The following is a 12,826-nucleotide window of genomic DNA, read 5'->3' on the forward strand; positions in this document are numbered from 1 at the left end:
TAGGGTTATGTTGAGTGTGAGCATTAGGGTTAAGTTTGGGGTGAGGTTGTGGTTGAGTGTTAGGGTGAAGGTTAGGGTGAGGGTTAGGGTGAGGGTTAGATGAGGGTGAGGGTTAGGGTTAGGGTGAGGGTGAGGGTTAGCGTTAGGGTGAGGGTTAGGGATAGTGTGAGGGTTAGGGTTAGGCTGAGGTTTAGGGTTACTGTGAGGGTTCATGTTAGGTTTAGCCTTAGTGTTAGGGTGAGGGTAAGCGTTAGGTTGAGGGTTAGGTTAGGGTGAGGTTTAGGGTTAGCATGAGGGGTAGGGCTAGGGTGAAGGTAAGGGTGAGGGTTAGGGTTAGGGTGATGTTTAGGGTGAGGGTGAGGGTTAGGGTGAGGGTGAGGGTGAGGGTTCAGTTGAGGGTTTGTGTTAGGGTTACTGTGAGTTTGAGACTTAGGGTTAGGTTTAGGGTGAGGATGAGTTTTAGGGTTAGGGTTAGGGTTAGTGTTATCGTTAGGGTTAGAGTTAGAATAAGGGTGAGAGTGAGGATTAGGTTAGGATTAGGGTGAGTTTTAGGATAATGTTAGTGATAGTGTTAGGGTTAGGGTTAGCGTGAGAGTTGGGAGGAGCGTTAGGGTTAGGGATAGGTTTATGATTAGGGTTAGGGTGAGGGTGAGTGTGAGGTTTAGGGTTAGGGTTAGGCTTAGTTTTAGGGTTAGGCTGAGGGTGATTGTGAGCTTGAGGGTTAGGGTTATGGTGAGAATTAGGTTTGGGGTCAGGGTGAGCGTAAGGGTTGGGGTGAGTGTTAGGGTTTGGGTGAGGGTTAGGGTTCGGGTTAAGGTTAGGGTTAGGTTGGAGGTTAGTGTTAGCGTGAGGGTTAGCGTTAGGGGTAGGGTTAGGTTGAGGGTGAGGGTGAGGGTTAGGGTTAGGATTAGGATTAAGGTGAGCCTGAGGATGAGGGGGAGTGTGAGGGTTAGGTTTAGGGTGAGGGTTAAGCTAAGGGTTAGAGTGAGTGTTAGGTTTAGGGTGATGTTTAGGTTGAGGTTGAGGGTTAGGGTTAGGGTGAGGGTGAAGGTTCGGTTGAGGGTTTGGGTTAGGTTTAGGTTGAGCATGACGGTGAGTGAGAGTGTTAGGTTTAGGGTTAGGATTAGGTTTAGGGTGAGGGTGAGTGTGAGGGTTAGGGTTAGATTTATTGTTAGGCTTAGATTTAAGCTGAGGGTGATGGTGAGTGTGAGGTTTAGGGTTATGTTGAGTGTGAACATTAGGGTTAGGTTTAGGGTGAGAGTGTGGTTGACGGTTAGGGTGAGGGTTAGGGTTTGGTTTAGGGTGAGGGATAGATGAGGGTCAGGGTTAGGGTTAGGGTGAGGGTTAGGTTTAGGGTGAGGGTTCGGGTTAGCGTTAGGGTGAGGGTTCGGGTTATGGTTTGGATTAGGGTGAGTGTTAGAGTTATGGTGATGTTTATGGTGAGGGTGAGGGTTAGTTTGAGGGTTTGCTTTAGGTTTAGGATGAGGTTGAGGGTGAAAGTGAGGCTTAGGGTTAGGGTGAGGGTGAGGGTGACTCTTAGAGTTATTGTTAGGGTTAGGCTTTAGGCTGAGTTTTAGGCGAGGGTGAGGGTGAGGGTTACGGTTAGGGTGAGTGTTAGGATTAGGGTTAATTATAGGGTGATATTTAGGGTGAGGGTTAGTGTGAGAGTTAATGTTAGGGTTAGGCTTAGTGTTAGAGTGAGTGTAAGGGTTAGGTTGAGGGTTAGGGTTAGGGATATGTTGAGGGTTGGGATGAGGGTTAGGGTGAGGGTAAGGTTTAGGGTGAGGGTTATGGTGAGTGTGAGATTTAGAGTTAGGGTTAGGGTTAGGGTGAAGGTGAGGTTTAGGGTTATGATAAGGGTTAGGGTTAGGGTAAGGATGAGGGTTTGGGAGAGGGTTAGGATGAGGGTTAGGGTGAGGGTTTGGGTTAGGGTTTGGGTTAGGGTTCGGGTGAGGGTGGGGGTAAGGTTGAGGGTGAAGTTTAGGGTTACAGTTAGGATGAGGGTGAGGATTAGTTTAAGATTAGGGTTAGGGTTAGGTTTAGGCTGAAGATGAGTCTGAGAGTGTGGGTGAGGATTACGGTTAGGTTGAGTGTTATGGTTACGGTTAGGGTGAGGGTTAGTGTTAGGGTTAAGTTTAGGATGAGAGTTAGTTTGAGGGGTACGGTTATGGTTAGGATGAGAGTTAGGTTTAACGTTAGGGTTGGGGATAGGGTTAGGGTTAGGGTGAGGTTTAGGATGAGGGTTAGGGTTAGGTTAAGGTTTAGGGTCAGGGTTCAGGTGAAGGTTATGGTTATGGTTAGGGTTAGGGTGAGAGTTAGGGTCAGGGTAAGGGTTAGGGTTAGGGTTAGATTTATGGTGAGAGTTAGGGTTAACGTGAGGTTTAGGATGAGTCTGAGGGTTACAGTTAGCATTAGGGTTAGGGTGAGGTTTAGGGTGAGGGTTAGGATTAAGTTTAGGTTTTGGGTGAGGTGAGGGTGAGGGTGATTGTATGGTTTATGGTTAGGGTGAGAGTTAGGTTTAGTGTGAGGGTGAGGGTTTGGGTTAGGGTGAGGGTGAGCGTGATGGTGACTGTGAGGCTTAGGGTGTGGGTGAGGGTGAGTGTGAGGGTTAGGGTTAGGGTTTGGGTTAGTGTTAGGGTGAGGGTGAAGTTGAGGTTTAGTTTTAGGAGTAGCATTAGGTTTCAATTTAGACTGAGGTTGAGCGTGAGGGTGAGGGTGACGGTTAGGGTTAGGGTTAGGTTGAGGGTTACGGTTATTGTGAGGGTTATGGTGAGGGTAAGGCTAAAGGTTAAGGTTAGGGTTACAGTGAGGGTTAGGGTTAGGGTTAGAGCTATTGTTAGCGTTAGGTTAGTGTTAATTTTGCGGTGAGGGTGAGGCTGAGGGTGAGGTTTATGGTTAGGTTTAGGGTTAGGTTTAGGGTTAGGGTTAGGATTAGGCTTAGGGTTAAGGTATGGGCTAGGGTGAGGGTGAGGGTTAGGGTGAGGGTTAGGTTTCGGGTTAGTTTTAAGTTTAGGGTTGGGTTTAGGGATAGGCTTAGTGTTAGGCGGAGGGTGAGGGTGAGGGTGAGGGTTAGGGTTAGGGAGAGTGTTACTGTTAGAGTTAGGGTGAGGGTGAGTGTGAGGGTAAGGTTTGTCTTAGGCTTAGGCTTAGGTTTAGGCTGAGCCTAAGGGTGAGGGTGAGGGTTAGGGTTAGGTTGAGGGTTATGGACAGGGTGAGGGTTAGCGTTATTGTTAGGGTTATTGGTAGGATTAGGTTAGGTTGTAAGTTACTGTGAGGGTGAGTGTAAGGGTTAGGGTTAGGGTGAAGTTAGGTTTAGGGATAGGGTTAGAGTTATGGTTAGGGTAAGGGTGAGGTTTAGGGTTAGAGTTAGGTTTAGTGTTAGGGTTAGGCTTAGGGTGAGGATGAGTGTGAGGGTGACAGTGAGGCTTAGGGTGTGGGTGAGGGTGAGTGTGAGTGTTAGGCTTAGGGTTAGGGTTAGGTTTAGTGTGAGGGTGAAGTTGAGGGTTAGTGTTAGGAGTAGCATTAGGTTTAAAGTTAGGCTGAGGGTGAGCGTGAGTGTGAGAGTGATGGTTAGGGTTAGGGTTAGGTTGAGGGTTAGGGTTATTGTGAGGGTTATGGTGAGGGTAAGTCTAAAGGTGAAGGTTAGGGTTACAGTGAGGGTTAGGGTTAGGATTAGGGTTATTGTTAGTGTTAGGTTAGTGTTAATTTTGCGGTGAGGGTGAGGCTGAGGGTGAGGTTTATGGTTAGGGTTAGGGTTAGGGTTAGGATTAGGCTTAGGGTTAAGATATGGGCTAGGGGAGGGTGAGGGTTAGGGTGAGGGTTAGGTTTCGGGTTATTGTTAAGTTTAGGGTTGGGGTTAGGGATAGGATTAGTGTTAGGGGGAGGGTGAGGGTGAGGGTGAAGGTTAGGTTTAGGGTGCGGGTGAGGTTTAGGGTTAGGGTGCGGGTGAGGTTTAGGGTTAGTGTTAGCATTAGGGTGAGGGTTAGTGTGAGGGTTATGGTTAGGGTGAGTGTTACTGTTAGGGTTAGGGTGAGGGTGAGTGTGAGGGTAAGGGTTAGTCTTAGGCTTAGGCTTAGGTTTAGGCTGAGCCTAAGGGTGAGGTTTAGGGTTAGGTTTAGGGTTAGGGTTATGGACAGGGTGAGGGTTAGCGTTAGGGTTAGGGTTATTGGTAAGATTAGGGTTAGGTTGAATGTTACTCTGAGGGTGAGGGTTAGCGTTAGGGATAGGGTGAGGTTTAGGTTTAGGAATAGGGTTAGAGTTAGGTTTAGGGTAAGGGTGAGGTTTAGGGTTAGGGTGAGGGTTAGGCTTAGGCTTAGGCTTAGGCTTAGGCTTAGGCGGAGCATAAGGGTGAGTTTTACGGTTAGGGTTAGTGTGAGGGTTAGGGTTAGGGTTAGTGTTATGGTTAGGTTTAGGGTAAAGGTGAGTGTGAGGTTTAGGGTTAGTCTTAGGCTTAGGCTTAGGCTTAGGCTGAGCTTAAGGGTGAGTTTGAGGGTTACGGTTAGGGTGAGGGTTAGGGTGTTAGGATTTGGGTGAGGATTAGGATGAGGTTTAGGGTTAGGATTAGGTTTACAGTGAGGGTTAGAGTGAGGGTGAGGTTTAGGGTTAGCATTAGGGTGAAGTTAGGGTTAGGGTCAGGGTTACATTGAGGGTGAGGTTTAGGGTTAGGGTGAGGGTTAGGGTTAGGGGTAGGGTGATGGTGAGGTTTAGGATTAAGGATATGATTAGGGTTATTGTTAGTGTTATGATTAGGGTTAATCTTATGTTGAGGGTGAGGCTGAGGGTGAGGGTTAGGCTTATTGTTAGGGTGACGTTTAGGGTTAGAGTTAGGGTTAGGTTAGGAGGAGGGTTTGGGTTACGGTGAAGGTGAGGGTTAGGGTTAGGGTTAGGTTTAGTGTTATGGTTAGGGTTAGGGTTAGAATAACCATGAGGGTGAGGTTTAGGTTTAGGGGTTGGATGAGGATAAGGGTTAGTGTTAGTGTTAGTGTTAGGGTTAGGGTTAGGGTGAGAGTTAGGAGGAGGGTTAGGGTTAGGGTTAGGGTTAGGAATAGCGTTAGGGTGAGTGTGAGGGTGTGGTTTAGGGTTATGATTGAGGTTCTGCTTACGGTTAGGCTGAGGGTGAGGTTGAGGGTGAGGGTTAGAGTGAGGCTGAGGGTGAGGGTTAGGGTTAGTGTTATCATTAGGGTTAGGGTTAGAATAACGGTGAGGGTGAGGATTAGGGTTAGGGTTAGGATGAGGTTAAGGTTTAGTGTTCGTATTAGTGTTAGGGTTAGTGTTATGGTGAGAGTTAGGAGGAGGGTTAGGTTTAGGGTTAGGTTTAGGATTAGGGTTAGGGTGAAGGTGAGGGTGTGGTTTAGGGTTAGGTTTGGATTTAGGCTTAGAGTTAGGCTGAGGGTGAGGTTGAGGGTGAGGGTTAGGGTTAGGCTTAGTGTTAGAGTTAAGGTTAGGGTGAGGGTGAGTGTTAAGTTTAGGGTTAGGATTAGGGTAAGGGTGAGTGTGATGTTTAGGTTAGGGTTAGGCTTAGGTTAAGGCTGAGGGTGAGGGTGAGGGTGAGGGTTAAGTTTAGGGTGAGGGTTGGGGTTAGGTTTAGAGAGGGTCAGGGTGAGGGTTATGATTAGGCTTAGGGTTAAGGTATGGGCTAGGGTGAGGGTGAGGTTTAGGGTAAGGGTTAGGGTGAGGGTTAGTGTGAGGTTTAGGTTTAGGGTTAGGGTTAGGGTTAGGTTTGGGGTTAGGGATAGTCTAAGTGTTAGGCGGAGGGTGAGGGTGAGGGTGAGGGTTATGGTTAGGGTGAGGATGAGGTTTAGGGTTAGAGTTAGCATCAGGGTAAGTGTTAGTTTTAGGGTTAGGGTTAGTGTTACAGTTAGGGTTAGGGTGAGGGTGAGTGTGAGGGTTAGGTTTAGGATTAGACTTAGGGTGAGGGTGAGGGTTAGGGTGAGGGTTAGGCTTAGGCGTAGGGTTAGAGTATGGGCTAGGGTGAGGGTGAGGGTGAGTGTTAGGTTTAGGGTGAGGGTTAGGGTGAGTGTGAGGTTTACAGTTAGTCTTAGTCTTAGGCTTAGGCTTAGGCCGAGCATGAGTGTGAGGGAGAGGGTTAGGGTTAGGATGAGGGTTAGGGTTTTAGGGTTAGGGTGTGGGTTAGGATGAGGATGAGTGTTAGTGTTAGCGTTAGGGTGAGGTTTAGGGTTAGGGTTAGGGTTATGTTGAAGGTGAGGGTTACAGTTAGGGTGAGGGTTAGGGTTAGGGTTAGGCTGAGGGTGATGGTTAGGATTAGGTTTAGGGTTAGGGTTATTGTTAGTTTTATGGTTAGGGTTAAGTTTACAGTGAGGGTGAAGCTGAGGGTAAGGGTTACGATTACGGTTAGGGTTAGGGTGTGGGTTAGGCTGAGGGTTAGAGTTAGGCTGATGGCGAGTGTGGGGATGAGGATTAGCTTTTGAGTGATGGTTAGGGTTATGGTTAGGTTGAGGGTTAGGATGAGGGTTAGAGTTAGGATTAGGGTTAGGGTGAGGGCTAGAATGAGGGTGAGTGTTAGGGTTAGGGTGAGGGTTAGGGTTAGGGTTATGGTGAGGGTGAGGGTTCAGTTGAGGGTTTGGGTTAGGGTTAGGGTGAGGTTGAGTGTTAGAGTTATGTTGGGGGTTAGGATGAGGGTTAGGGTTAGGATTAGGGTTAGGGTGAGGGCTAGGATGAGGGTGAGGGTTAGGGTTAAGTTTAGGCTTAGGCTTAGGGTTAGGCTTAGGCTGAAGGTGAGTGTGAGGGTTAGGGTTAGGGTGATGGTTAGGGTTACCATTAGGGTGAGGGTTAGGATGAGTATTAGGGTTAGAGTGAGGGTTAGGGTGCGGGGGACAGTAAGGGTTAAGGTGAGGGTTAGGCTGAGGGTGAGTGTTATGGTAATGTTGAAGGTTAGGGTTAGGGTGAGTGTTAGGGTGAGGGTTAGGTTTAGGGTTAGGGTTAGGGTTAGCTTTAAGGTGAGGGTTAGTGTGAGGGTTAGGGTTAGGGTTAGGGTTACGGTTAGGGTTAGGGTGAGGTTGATTGTGAAGGTTAGGGTTGGTCTTAGGCTTATGCTTAGGCTAAGGCCCAGCTTCAGGGTGAGGGTGGGGGTTACGTTTAAGGTGAGGTTTAGGGTTAGGGTAATGGTTAGGATTAGGGCGAGGTTGAGGGTTAGGGTTAGGGTTAGGGTGAGTTTTAAGTTTAGGGTAATGATTAGGGTTAGTTTGAGGGTTAGTGTCCGGGTTAAGTTTAGTTTTAGTGTGAAGGTAAGTGTTAGGATGAGGTTTAGGGTTAGGGTGACGTTTAGGTTTAGAGTTAGTGTTAGGGTGCGGGTTAGGGTTAGGGTTAGGTTTAGGGTTAGAGTGAGGGTTAGGGTGAGGTTTAGTGTTACTGTTAGGTTTAGGGTTAGGTCTTGGGATAGGGTGAGGGTAAGGGTTAGAGTGAGGTTTAGGGTTAGGGTTAGGGTTAGGGTGAGTGTTAGGGTTAGGGTGATGGTGAGGGTAAGTTTTAGGGTGAGAACTAAGGTTAGGGTTAGGGTTAGGGTTTGGGTAAGGTTTAGGTTTAGGGTAAGTGTGAGTGTGAGAGTTAGGTTTAGGATTAGTCTTAGCTGTAGAGTTAGGCTTAGGGTGAGCGTGAGGGTGAGTGCCAGAGTTAGGTATAGGGTGAGGGTGAGCCTTAGGGTGAGGGTGAGTGTGAAGTTGAAGGTGAGGTTGAGGGTTAGGGTTTGGTTGAGTGTTAGGTTTAGGGTTAAGCTTAGGGTGAGGGTTAGGGTTAGGGTTAGGGTAAGGATGAGGGTTAGGCTTGGGTTAGGTTTAGGCTTAGGGCGAGGGTAAGTTTTAGGGTCAGTGTGAGGGTTAGGTTTAGGATTAGGTTTAGGGTTAGGGTGAGGGTTAGGGATAGGGTTAGTTTTAGGGTGAACGTTTTGGTTATGGTTAGGCTTAGTATTATGTTGAGGGTGAGGGTGAGGGTTAGGGTTAATTTGACGGTTAGGGTTAGTGTTAGGGTTAGGATGAGGGTTAGACTGAGAGTTAGGGTTAGGTTTGGGTGATGGTAAGAGTTAGGATGAGGGTTAGGGTGAGGGTGAGGTTTAGGTTTAGGCTTGGGTTAGGGTTTGGGTTAGTGTTAGGTTTAGGGTTGGGGTTAGGGTGTGGTTTAGGGTGTGGGTAAGATTTAGTGTGTGGGTAACGGTTAGGGTGTGGCGAAGGTTTAGAGTGAGGGTTAGGGTGAGGGTGAGTTTTAGGGATAGCATTCGGGTTAAGGTTAGGTTTAGGGTGAGGGTTAGAGTTAGGGTTACAGTGAGAGTGAGGATTAAGGTTAGCATTAGTGTTAGGGTTAGCGTAAGGGTGACGTTTAGGGTTAGGTTGAGGGTGAGGGTGAGGCTTAGGGTTAGGTTTAGGGTGAGGGTTAGGCTTAGGGTGAGGGTTATGGTTAACTTTAGGGTGAGGTTTAGGTTTAGGATTAGGCTTAGATGTTGGGTTTGGCTTAGGGTGATGGTGAGGGTGAGGTTCAGAGTTAGGTTTAGGATTAGGGTTATGGTATGGTTAGGGATAGGTTGAGGATGAGGGTGAGGGTTAGGGTGAGGGTGATGGTGAGGGTGAGGGTGAGGGTAAGGGTTAGGTTCAGGGTGAGGAATAGGGTTATGGTTAGGGTAAGAGTGAGGGTGAGTGTGAGGGTGAGGTTGAGGGTGAGAGTGAGTGTTAAGGTTTAGGTGAGGGTCAGGTTTAGGGTTAGGGTGAGGGTTAGGGTTAGGGTTCGGGTTAGGATGAGGGTTAGGCTGAGAGTTAAGTTTGGGGTTAGGATAAGGATGAGGGTTTTGGTTAGGGTTAGGTTTAGAGTTAGGGTGAGGGTTAGGGTTAGTGTTTGGATGAGGGTTAGGGTTCGGCTGAGGGTGAGGTTGAGGGTGAGGGTGAGGTTAGGGTTAAAGTGAGGGCTAGGGTTAGGGTTAGCGTTAAGGTTAGGGTGAGGGTTAGGTTTAGGGTTAGGGTTAGAATGAGGGTTAGTCTGAGGGTTGGGGTTAGGATTTGGGTGAGGGTAAGGGTTAGGGTGAGGTTTAGGGTGAGGGTGAGGGTTAGGTTTAGGCTTAGGGTTAAAGTGAGAGTTATGGTTAGGGTGAGAGTGAGGGTTAGGGTTAGGGTTAGTGTGAGTGTTAGGGTTGGGTGAGGGTTAGGGATAGGGTGGGGGTTAGGGTTAGGGTCAGGGTTAGGGTTAGGGTTAGAGTTACGGTGAGGGTGAATGTGAGGATTAGGGTTAGGTTTAGGGTTAGGTTTAGGGATAGGATGAGGGTGAGGGTGAGTGTGAGGGTGAGTTTCAGGGTTAGGCTGAGGGTTAAGGTTAGGTTTAGGGTTAGGGTTGGGTTAAGGGTTAGGGTTAGCGATAGGAAGAGGGTTTGGCTGAGGGTTAGTTGTATGGTTAGGGTGAGGTTTAGGGTTATTGTGAGGGTTAGGATAAAGGTTATGCTGAGGGTTAGGGTTAGGGTTAGGTTGAGGCTAAAGGTTAGGGTGAGGGTGAGGAATAGTTTTAGGATTAGGGTTAGGGTTAGGGTGTAGTTTAGGGATAGGTTTAGGATTAGGGTGAGGGTTAGGGTGAGGGTTAGGGTTAGGGTGAGGATTAGGGTGAGGGTGAGGTTTAAGGTGATGGTTAGGGTTAGAGTGAGTCTGAGGGTTAGGGTTAGGTTGAGGTTTAGGATTAGGGTGATGTTTAGGGTGAGGGTGAGGTTTAGGGTGAGGATGAGTGTGAGGGTTAGGGTTAGGGTTTAGGTGAGTTTTAGGGTTAGGGTGAGGGCTAGGGTTAGGTTTAGGGTTGGGGTGAGGGAGAGGGTGAGTGTTAGCTTTAGGTTTAGGATTAAGTGTAGGGTTAGGCTTAGGGTGAGGGTGAGTGTGAGGGACAGAATTAGGTTTAGGGTGAGGGTTACGTTTATGGATAGGGTTAGGGTGAGGGTGAGGGTTAGGGTGAGGGTGATGTTGAGGGTTACGGTGAGTGTTAGGTTTAGAGTGAGTGATAGGGTTATGGTTAGTGTTAGGGTGAGGGTGAGGGTGTGGGTTTCGGTGAAGGTGATTGTGAAGTTGAGGGTGAGCATGAGGGTTAGGGTTTTGGTGAAGGTTAAATTTAGGGTTTGGGTTAAGGTTAGGTTGAGGGTTAGGGTTAGGGTTAGGATGATTGTTAGGGTGAGGGTTAGGTTTAGGGTTAGGGTGAAGGTAAGTTTTCGGGTGAGGGTGAGCGTTAGGATTAGGATTAGGGTTAGTTTTAGGGTGAGGGTAAGGGATAAGATTAGGTTGAGGGTGAGGGTTTTGATTTGGGTTAGGTTTAGAGTTAGGGTGAGGGTGAGGTTTAGGGTTAGGTTTTGGATTAGGTTTAGGGTTAGGCTGAGTGTGAGGTTGAGGGTAAGGGTGACGGTTAGGGTGAGGGTTAGGGTTCGGGTTAGTCTTAGGATGAGGGTTAGTCTGAGTGTTAAGGTTAGGGTTCGGGTAAGGATAAGGGTTCGGGTGAGAGTGAGGGTTAGGGTTAGGCTTAGGGTTAGGGTGAAGGATAAGGTGAGGATTAGTGTTAGGTTTAGGGTTAGGGTTGGGATTAGATTGAGTGTTTCGGTGTGGGTAAGGGTTAGGGTGAGGTTTAGGATGATGGTGATGGATAGGTTTAAGGAGAGGGTAAGGGTTATGACGAGGCTTAGGGTGAGGCTGAGGGTTAATGTAGCATTAGGGTTACGGTGAGGGTGAGGGTTAGGGTGAAGGATAGGGTTAGGGTTAGGGATAGGGTGAGGATTAGGTTTAGGGTTAGGTTTAGGGTGATGGTTAGGCTGAGGGGTAGGGTTAGTGTTAGTGTTAGGGTGTGGGTTAATGTTAGAGTTAGAGTTAGGGTGAGGTTGAGGGTGAGGGTAAGGGTTAGGGTGAGGGTGATGGTGAAGTTGAGGTTTAGTGTTAGCATTAGGGTTAGGTTTAGGGTTAGGGTTAGGATTAGGGTTAGGGTGAGGGTGAGGGTTAGGATGAGGGTGAGTTTTAGGGTGTATGTGATGGTTAGGTTTAGGGTGAGGATTAAGGTGATGGTGAGGGTTAGGGTTAGGGTTAGGGTGAGGGTGAGGTTTAGGGTGACGGTGAGGGTGAGGGTTACGTTTAGGTGAGGGTTAGGGATAGGGTTGGGGTTAGGTTGAAGTTTAGGTTTAGGGTTAGGGTTAGAGTAAGGGTGAGGGTGAGTGTGAGGTTTAGGGTTAGGGTAGGGTTAGGCTGAGGGTGAGGGTGAGGGTGAGGGTGAGGTTTAGGGTTAGGATGAGGGTTAGATTTTGGGTTAGGGTTAGGGTTGGGTTGAGGGTTAGGTTTAGGGTTAGGAAGTTGGTTTGGCTGAGGGTTATGTTTATGGTTAGGGTGAGGTTTAGGGTTAGTGTGATGGTTAGTATGAAGGTTAGGCTGAGTGTTAGTGTTAGGGTTGGGGTGAGGGTAAGGGTTAGGGTGAGAGTGAAGTTTAGTTTTAGGATTAGGTTTATGATTAGGGTGAGGGTAAGGGATAGGGTTAGGATTAGGGTGAGGGTTAGGGTGAGGGTTAGGGTTAGGGTTAGGATTAGGGTGAGGGTGAGGTTTAAGGTGAGGGTTAGGGTTAGGATGATGACTAGGATTAGGTTTAGGGTGAGGTTTATGATTAGGGTGATATTTAGGGTGAGGGTGAGGTTTAGTGTGAGGGTGAGGGTGAAGGTGTAGTTGAGGGTTAGGTTTAGGGTGAGGGTTAATGTGACGGTGACGGTGAGGGTTAGTGTGAAGTTGAGGGTTTGGGATAGGGTTAGTGTGTGGGTTAGGATTAGGGTTAGGATTAGGGTGAGGGGTAGGGTGAGGGGTAGGGTTCGGGTTAGGTTGAGGGATAGGGTTAATGTGAGGATTACGGTTAGGGTTAGGGTTAGTGTGAGGATAAGGATAATATTGAGGTTTAGGGTGAGAGTGAGGTTTAGGGTTAGCATTAGGGTTAAGGTGAGGGTTATTGTGAAGGTTAAGGTGAGGGTTAGGTTTAGTATGAGGGTGAGGGTTAGAGTTAGGTTTAGATTGAGGGTTAGGGTTAGGGTGAGGTTTAGGTTCTGGTTAGGGTGAGGGTTCAGGTTCGGGTTCGGGTGAGTTTTAGGGTGTGGGTGACGGTTAGTGTTAGGGTGAGGGTTAGGGTTATGGTGAGGATTAGGGTTAGGGTTAGGGTTAGGGTTATAGTGAGGGTAAGGGTTAGGATGAGGTTTAGGGTGAGGGTGAGTTTTAGGGATAGCGTTAGTGTTAGAGTGAGGGTTAGGGTGAGGGTTAGGATCAAGTTTAGGTTAGGTGAGGGTGAGGGTTATCGTTAGGTTTAGGGTTAGGTTTAGGGTGAGGGTAAGGTTTAGGGTGAGCGTTAGGGTGAGGGTGAGGGTTAGGGTTAAGTTGAGGGCTAGGGTGAGCGTTAGGGTGAGATTTCAGTTGAGGGTTAGGGTTAGGGTTAGGGTGAGGTTGAGGTTGAGGGTGAGACTTAAGGTTAGGTTTAGGGTGAGTATGAGGTTTAGATTGAGGTTTAGTGTTACTGTTAGGGTTAGGGTTAGGGTGAGGGTAAGGGTTAGAGTGAGGTTTTCGGTGAGGTTGAGGGTTAGGGATAGCATTAGCGTTAAGGATAGGTTTAGGATGAGGGTTAGGGTTAGTGATAGGGTTACGGTGAGAGTGAGGGTTAGGGTTAAGGTTAGGGTGAGGGTTAGGGTTAGGGTTAGTATGACGGTGAGGGTAAGGGATAGGGTGAGGACTAGGGTTAGGGTTAGGTTTAGGGTAAGGTTTAGGTTTAGGGTGAGGGTGAGAGTGAGAGTTAGGTTTAGGATTAGGCTTAGGTGTAGTGTTGGGCTTAGGGTGAGGGTGAGCGTGAGTGT

The sequence above is a fragment of the Dipodomys merriami genome, unplaced genomic scaffold (genome assembly GCF_024711535.1).
Source record: "Dipodomys merriami isolate MVZ:Mamm:240054 unplaced genomic scaffold, mDipMer1.0.p SCAF_77, whole genome shotgun sequence".
NCBI lineage: Eukaryota > Metazoa > Chordata > Mammalia > Rodentia > Heteromyidae > Dipodomys > Dipodomys merriami.